Source organism: Folsomia candida, unplaced genomic scaffold, assembly GCF_002217175.1.
Source record: "Folsomia candida strain VU population unplaced genomic scaffold, ASM221717v1 Fcan01_Sc027, whole genome shotgun sequence".
In the NCBI taxonomy this organism is placed as follows: domain Eukaryota; kingdom Metazoa; phylum Arthropoda; class Collembola; order Entomobryomorpha; family Isotomidae; genus Folsomia; species Folsomia candida.
Window position 1 is genome coordinate 1,351,082 of NW_019091219.1, and position 8,287 is coordinate 1,359,368.

Here is an 8,287-nt window from a genome sequence, read left to right on the forward strand (position 1 = left end):
TTACTTTTGATGAATACGTTTCAAAAGTTACCAAAGTTTACAACACGCATTAAGTATAAAATTCGTATTTGTTGCTATTTTTGACTATTCGCTCAAGAACAAGGTGCTATGTGGACAATACTTTGTAAGTCGGTAGGGGATCGCAACAAAATTTCTATGAAAACCTATGTAATTATGGATGAATTTTAAAATTTACCAAATTTTATATCCGCTGTTAATGTATAAAATTACTTTTTTGTGTTAATTTTGACTGTACGCTCAAAAACAGGATGTACGTACAAGTGAATCTCCAGATAATTTACCCACACAAATTTGCAAGGTTATCAAATTGTAAGCGAATTTCATAACTTCTCATATTTTGAATCATTATTAGCTCACCCTGCGTACCACGAGAGCTATTGAATTCCTCGTGTCCGTCCGTCCGTCTGTTAACGACCTTTTTGCATCAATTGATGCTAATTAAAATGTACCAGGTCCATTTTATTATAAATGAATAGCACCATTAGTGTCTAAAAATTGCAGGGTGAGCTACTTCTAACGTTACTACGGTTTATTATCATTACAATTGATTAATAACTGGATAACACGCAGTTTTGGTGAATAAAACAAAGAAAAGCTTTACAAATATGTTTATTTGTAATATTACGAATTCTATCTGCCATTCATTATCAAGACGTTTGTAGAAAAAGATGAAAAGTTCGTCACGTTATTTTTTTTCGAAAATTAGTAATAAATTTCTATAGATTTAGTAAAATTCGTGGCATTATGCCACGAACATGACAAGATAACGCGTTGGATACCGGAGTCAAATTTCAAAGGAAAACCAACAAATTCAACTGTCATCTGTGTAATAACAATTTAACAAATTTACAGATTTGTAAAATAATTTATTTATTTATAATTTAGTAGTCTGACTCAATGCTTTTCGCACATTTTATTTGTTTCAACTGGCGATTATATTTATTTCATATTTTAATCGGGTTACTTTTTGAAATCGAGTAAAGTCTTAGATACTAATTGAAAGCATTCTAATTAATTACATGACAATAATTTGGGTAGTTTTCTTTTTAAAAGTAGTTTTACGTTGAATTACATTAACTAAAACAACAATCTTCGGACCTCCGGATACGAATAATGCAATGGAGGTCGTCCACAATGTGCTCATAGATTTGGACGAACTAGTCTTAATTCATCACTAACTAAATTAGTATGAAATTTGCCAGTGGCACTATTTGCCAATGGTCAGGTTTCCCGGAGATATATGTATATTTGCATTCAAAGATGAAACTATGCACATCAAGGCTGACTAATTTTACACTCTCCAACCTGTCAAATCTGCGCATTAGTACGTCGTTTCGTTTGAAACATTTATAGCAGTTAAATTTGTGATTTATACTTGGTTGGTCTAACACGGTTAGGTTCCTGACGGCTACGCGTGATCAAGGTACACTATATTTTTTAGCATCTACTAGGACCCCAGATGAAAGATTCATTTATACCATACTAGTCTCTTAAGCCCGCATTGCGGGCTCTAAGCAAAACGATTTTATTTAGTTCAGCGATACAAATGTCTGCTGAATAATTGTTACACATTTACATTCACACAAAGCAAAGGAGCGTGGACTTGATTGTCACGTTGTATATCAAGATTTTTAATAATAGAGTTCATAACGTCCGGATTCTAACTTGTGTAACCACGAAAAACGTTCAGTCACGACCACGACTTTAAAGGGTGTGACCACGAAAAACGTTCAGTCACGACTCTAAAGGGTGTGACCACGAAAAACGTTTAGTCGCGACTCTAAAGGGTGTCACCACGAAAAACGTTCAGTCACGACCACGACTTTAAAGGGTGTGACCACGAAAAACGTTCAGTCACGACTCTAAAGGGTGTGACCACGAAAAACGTTCAGTCACGACTCTAAAGGTTGTGACCACGAAAACGTTCGGTCATAACTCTAAAGTATGGCATTGTTCTAACGTTTTAAGAACCTTTAGGCACTTAGAGCAAAGACCGCCCTCTAGCGCTGACAAACAGCAAACATCCAATAGGTGGCGCAGGTAGGTAATTAGAATTAGTAAGGCACAGGCAAAGTGTTAAAGATACCGTGGGGCACAGAGGTCACATGTCAAGTATAGTGGGTGTGCTCAGGTCACAGGTGAAGTGTCAACTCCGTTAAGTGTCAACTTTAGGGGTTGTACGCACATCGCAGGTCAAATATCAAGTCCAGGGGGTGTGCACAGGTCAAGTCCAGGGGGTGTGCAAGGTCAAGTCCAGGGGTGTGTGCCAAGGTCACAGGTCAAATGTCAAGTCTAGTGGGTGTGCCCAGGTAACAGGTCAAATGTAGTGGGTGTGCCCAGGTCACAGGTCAAATGTCAAGTCTAGTGGGTGTGCCTAGGTCACAGGTCAAATGTCAAGTCTAGTGGGTGTGCCCAGGTCACAGGTCAGATGTAGTGGGTGTGCCCAGGTCACAGGGCAAATGTCAAATCTAGAGGGTGAGCCCGTTCATGTGATTAAGTCTCGGCGGATCTAAAGGGCTTGTTTCGTTGTTCTCGTGTTCGTCAACGTTTTTGGAACGTTTTGATAATTTAGCGAAAAACGCCCTCTAGAAACGAAAAATGCAACATAGTGCCCAAACTGCCGCTAGGTGACATTAGCTTGGACAATGTGAGACATGTGTGTAATCAAGGGCCAAGTTCAACTGGTAACACACACACACACACACACACCACTGCACAATTCTTGGTTCTGATTTGCGTGTAAAACTCATATTTGGCGCCGCTCGGTGAACACGTGAATGAATCCCTCAACTGGGGTCCTAAAAGATCTTAAAAAACCTAGTGGGTACCCTGAGCACGGGTAGATGTCGAGAACCTTCCCTTGTAAGTCCGTGAGCATGCATTGGGAGACCTCCATCTATCAATTGTAAGTAATATTATTGCAGCTACTTTATCAGTTGACTATGTAGTTAACTATGTAGTTGATTTTCATAGCTTTTTCACTTCTAATTTCCAAAAAAGTCAGACTTTTCGAAAAGAGTAGTTTTAGATTGAATTAAATTTAGTAAGTGGTTGGTAAACTAAGAAACATGAAACATTACGCATATGCAAAATACGTACTTGCATACATGTAAAATGTCGAGCAATTATTAAACTTTTTACCTCCTACTAATTTGGAAAACTTTTTACAATTTTAAAGTTCTTACTAGTTTATTAGTAAAACCAATTGTAATATAATTTGAAGTCACTACAATTCTAATGACCTACTCACCATTCCTATGTAATTTCGTTGATTTCCGCTTTTATACTTAATCCTTCTTCTATCAATCTTTTTATACTAAATCAATCAATCAATCAATCAATTTATTAAATGACACATGGCCTTTGGCCCTCATCATACATAGAAAAATATTTCATTATATTTAAGATTTAAGGTATTTCGCTAAAATAATTACATAGGTCGAAGAGTTTAAAAATGATTACAAAGGTGATTAATAAATTTTTATAGAGTTCTGTATTAATATAATTCTCGTTATACATGGCGTGGAAAGTTGTAGACGAACTAAATTAAAATTTGCATAAGAATTGTTGTACGATAGGTTTAGTTATATTACACTTGAATAATAAGTGGTGGACAGTGGATTTTATACTAAATCAATCATTTATAACTTCTAGTTTTCACAGATACTGTGTGTGGACAAGTCTGTGTGATGGCAAAACGGAGATGGACGATCCATGAAAAGGTCACCAAGATACCACGTAACAAAAAAATTCAAACGTTGCCAGAATTTAGAAAAAATTAATGGAAAATTATTTTTCCTATAAAATTTTTCGATATTTCACCTCTGTGACCTGTTATTAAGCGAGAAATTAATGGAAATATGTTTGTTTGTCTGTGTGCACGCTAAGTTGACAACGATTTTAGTCAAATTTAGTGAGATCGGGTTTATTGAGCTGGGAATTGAAAGTTGACAATTTGTACAATATTTCTGACAATATTTTAAAAATTTTAACACCACGAACAATGCAGAAATCAAAAATGAAATGCAGAAAGGGATTTCAGTGGAACTAGATTTCGGGCTGGCGGAGTAGAAGAGGCGTGATTTGCCGATCGTGCTGCGCAGGGCTACAATAATAAAATATTATTTAAAACAGTTTATTTCTATATTGAAGATAACGTTGTTCAATTTCGTATAGGTTGTAAGTCAAAATAAAAATAAAGTGGTATTAAATAATATTTAGTGTAGGCCTCCGCGATCTCAACCCAATCTCCTCTTTTCCTCCGCCAGCCCGAAATCTAGTTCCACCGAAATCCCTTATTTTCTGCAAGGTTTGTGGTTTTGGAGTCTTAAAAAATGACAGACATATGGTACACGTTGTCAACTTTAAATTCCCAGCGCAATAAACCCGCTCTCTCACTGGAGTGGGATACTCATTTTTTTGTACGTGGTGTCTGGGTGACCTTTTCATCGATCGCCCATCTCCTTGTTGCCATGAAACAGACTTGTCCACACACAGTACCCATGCCGTCGAATTTGTGTGGAAACTGTTTAGCTAGCAAAAGTAGACACAATGTGTAAGAATTGCGTCAATTTATTCATCTTCATCTTCCCCCTCCCCTTCCTCTTCATCACTATCACCATCACCATCACCTTCGTCGCCGTTCTCGATTTCTTCAATTTTTTTTAACGTCAAGTCTTCCTGGTAATACGGTGAAATATCTATTGCATTAAGTTTTTTATTAATAAATAAACCATCTCCGGCGAGGTGAATGTCAATTGATTTATTTAAAAACGGGGCCAAATTCTTAAATTTTTTTGCTTTTCGTCGCGGGATAAGTTTTACAATCCACGTCGTTAGCGGACTAAGAATTACATCGCCTTTACTCAATTTGTTGAAAGATTCATTGTAAATGTCCGAGTCTCCGTTGGCATCTTTCTTGTGCCCATACATCAATTCCAGTGATGGTGTGGTCATTACATAGAAGCGATTTTGGAACTTATAATATGAATTTCCGGTATGCGTGATTTCTATGTTGTATAGATCCAATTGCGCATTCAATAAAACATGTTGTGCTTCATCCTCCATATTGAACTGTAGCTCCAAAGTCGAAAACTTAAGGCCATCTGGCACTCGTATATCAAATATATTGGTGGTGAGAAGTATAGATTTGCCGGTGAATAGGTCATTTATATCCTGTTGGTGGTATTCGCCATGCCATGTGTACATTAGATCGTCATTTTTTTTGGTGAAACGGATGATATTTGAGTCCGTCCCGGTACGAATAAAAGTTTTGGCTTGTATCAGTTTTTGCTTGAGTTTAACAATTTTTTCTGCCGTTGCATCGATCACGTGGGTGTCATTTCTTAATTCTAGATCGATAGGGAGAGAAAATTCTTTAACGTAATCCCCGCCAAAGGGAAACCCATATTGCATTACGGCCTTAAATGCACGGTTATAAAATGAAATCACGTTAAGTTTAACCAGAGAGAGTTCTAATTCTTTAGTTGCGACTTGGAGCGGGGAATTATCATGTGGATCAGACGGAAATTTCTCGTCTGTTAGTACAGCAAGAAGATTAGCTTGGCTCTGCTGCTCGTTGTTCCGCTCTATGATTTTATAAATTTCAAACACAGCCCCCATCGCTCCATCCAGTTTTAGAATGAGGTTATCCAAATTCAAAGTACCATTTGGGTCTACTGCTTTAGTAAATCTCTGAATGTCTAGTCGAGCTTCTTTTATATTTTGTTGCATTTTAAACTGGAAACCTGTTAAGGCCGCCAGTGATTTGTCGTGGACCTGCCCGCTGGAAAATTCGTTAATGGCGCCGTTCATTGAAGATATCATCGGTGCTAGGTACTCGTAAATCTCATTTTCCATCTTCCGGTAGCCTACAATCTGAGCCTGGGCCTCGGTAATATATTTACCGGCGAGTTCAATTTCGTCTATGTTAGATACAAATTTGCCAGCAAAAGTACTAAAGGCGTTAGAGGACGTTCCAAATGTTCTCACCTTTCCGAATGCAGTCTTCACAAGGTCATGAACGTCTGTGTCATCAAGCAATGGGGTTAAGAGTTCGATAGAAGCATTTATTATGCTATTTGATCTTGCCTGGATTCCCCCATGATCCAGTATATTAATATTGATATCAAACGTAAATGATTTTATGTCAGCCTTGAGTGATTTGCCTTTATCTCCCAGTTTTTCTTCTGGAATTTCTTGTAATGCTGCACTCAAATTAGCGAGTTGCCTTTCACACTCGGCGTATTGTTGCTGGTGATGTCCTTTTTTAAAAGCTTCAAGTGCTTTGGTGTTGCTTTTCATCTCTTCTCCTATTTCTTTTACTCTCTTCGCCGGGTCTTCAGCAGGTAAAAAAATTGCTCTATCAATAGCATTCCTAGTACTGGTGCCGATACTCAGACCTTCCCCGATCTCTGGGACAAGCTTAAGTAACGATGCCCCAACATCTACCGCGTCAAAATATGTCTTACGTAGTAAGGTGTCAGCCATGGTTTGTTGATGCTTTTGAAGTTCTTCTTCCTTGTTTTGTGCTTCCTTTACTTTCTCATGAACCATCTTTACCAGATCCAAAAGCCCGGCATCAATTTGTTTCTGTGTTTGCGAAAGTATTGGCTGGAGCTGATTTTTTATAATGTCAGTGGCTTCTTGTTTTTTTCTCTCGATTCCAGCTTGATATTCATTGAGGACATTTTGTCTGTGTTCTTGCCTCTTCTTATACTGTTCTTTTCTATTTTTCTGTTCATCAAGCTTTTTAAATTCATTCACAACTTCCACCGAACTATCGAGATATGTCCCAATATCGACCATGATATCCATGTTGATAGATTCCTTTGCTTAGTGCAGATATTAAAAACGCACCTGCCCTCTTGGCGGCTAAACCTTCCTCAATCGTATGGTAAGAATTGTGACATTGATGTTGATAAATGTTCTTAAACTTCAGAATGCAGTCGCTGAAAGTCTTTTGGGTTTCCACATCATCAGAATGACAGACGTTTGTCCAGTTAAGGTCAAACCACTTCTGCGTCGAATCGGAAGTCATATTCCAATATCCACAATTTGCACCAATTAGAGCGTACTCGGTGATCGAATCGTTTCCCAAGTACGATGTTAAGTTTCGTCTACAGTTTTCCAACCCGTGGCACCATGATGATGATTCTAGGCGGCAACGCTGAAGATAAGTTGATTTACGAAATGATTCAAAATAAGGGAACTTTCCTTGGCTAACACAATCTTCTAATTCCAATCGTTTCATATTATACGTGTATTCTTCAATCTTGTCATTTTTGGTTAGAGTGAGCGCGTGACTATAGTTTTGCAATGAATTCCCTACAAAATTTTGAAATTACAAATGTATAAATATGTTATGCCATTACACATTGTAGTTAAGGTAAAAGGACAGCACCGCGCTAGTTGTTAGTGTAATACATCGAATAACTATTTTTCAAACTATCGAGTTCGGCCGAAAAATTCCGTCCGAAATTTCTGGATGAATATATGTATAGGACTCAGGGGTTCCCAACTGTGTAGGCTTATTAATTTTTATTATTTGTTTGGGCCATGCTTCCCGGCTTTACCCTCAGATAGGAAGCACAGTGAAATGGTATTTGCTCCTCTTATAATGCAAGTCTTTTTCGTGTACAACTCAGAACTCAATAGGACTAATTTCATTTTGTTCACCACAAAAAATAAGCATACCAGTATTTTTGCATTTTTCCTAATGCGCTAATTTAAGCGCGAGGCACGAATCTCGAAACAGTTTTCCAGCCAAAACCTCGGTTTTAAACAATTTTGTAAATTTTCGAATTTGAGCGCAAATCAAAAAATTCGAAAACATATTTTTTCAGAATGATTTACCTGACTAATAAAAAATATTTTTTGAAAATTTCAATATTCCAAAGATTTTGTAATTTAAATAAATTTCAAAAACTGGCCAAAATTTCTGAAATTCAAATTTCAATACAATTGGATTTTTTATAAGTCAGGTAAATCATTCTGAAGAGCCTTGTTTTCGAATTTTTAGATTCGCGCTAAAGTTCGAAAATTTACAGAATTTTTAAAAACCGAGGTTTCTGCTGGGAAACAGTTTAAAATTCCGCCTCGCGCTCAAATTATCGCATTAGGAAAAATGCGAAAATACGGGTATGCTTATTTTTTTGTGGTGAACAAAATAAAATTGGTCATATTGAGACCTAAGTTTTACACGTAACAGGCTTGCATTGTCAGTAAGTTTGATTTGTGGTAAGGGTTTAAAAGTGTTATTGTTAAC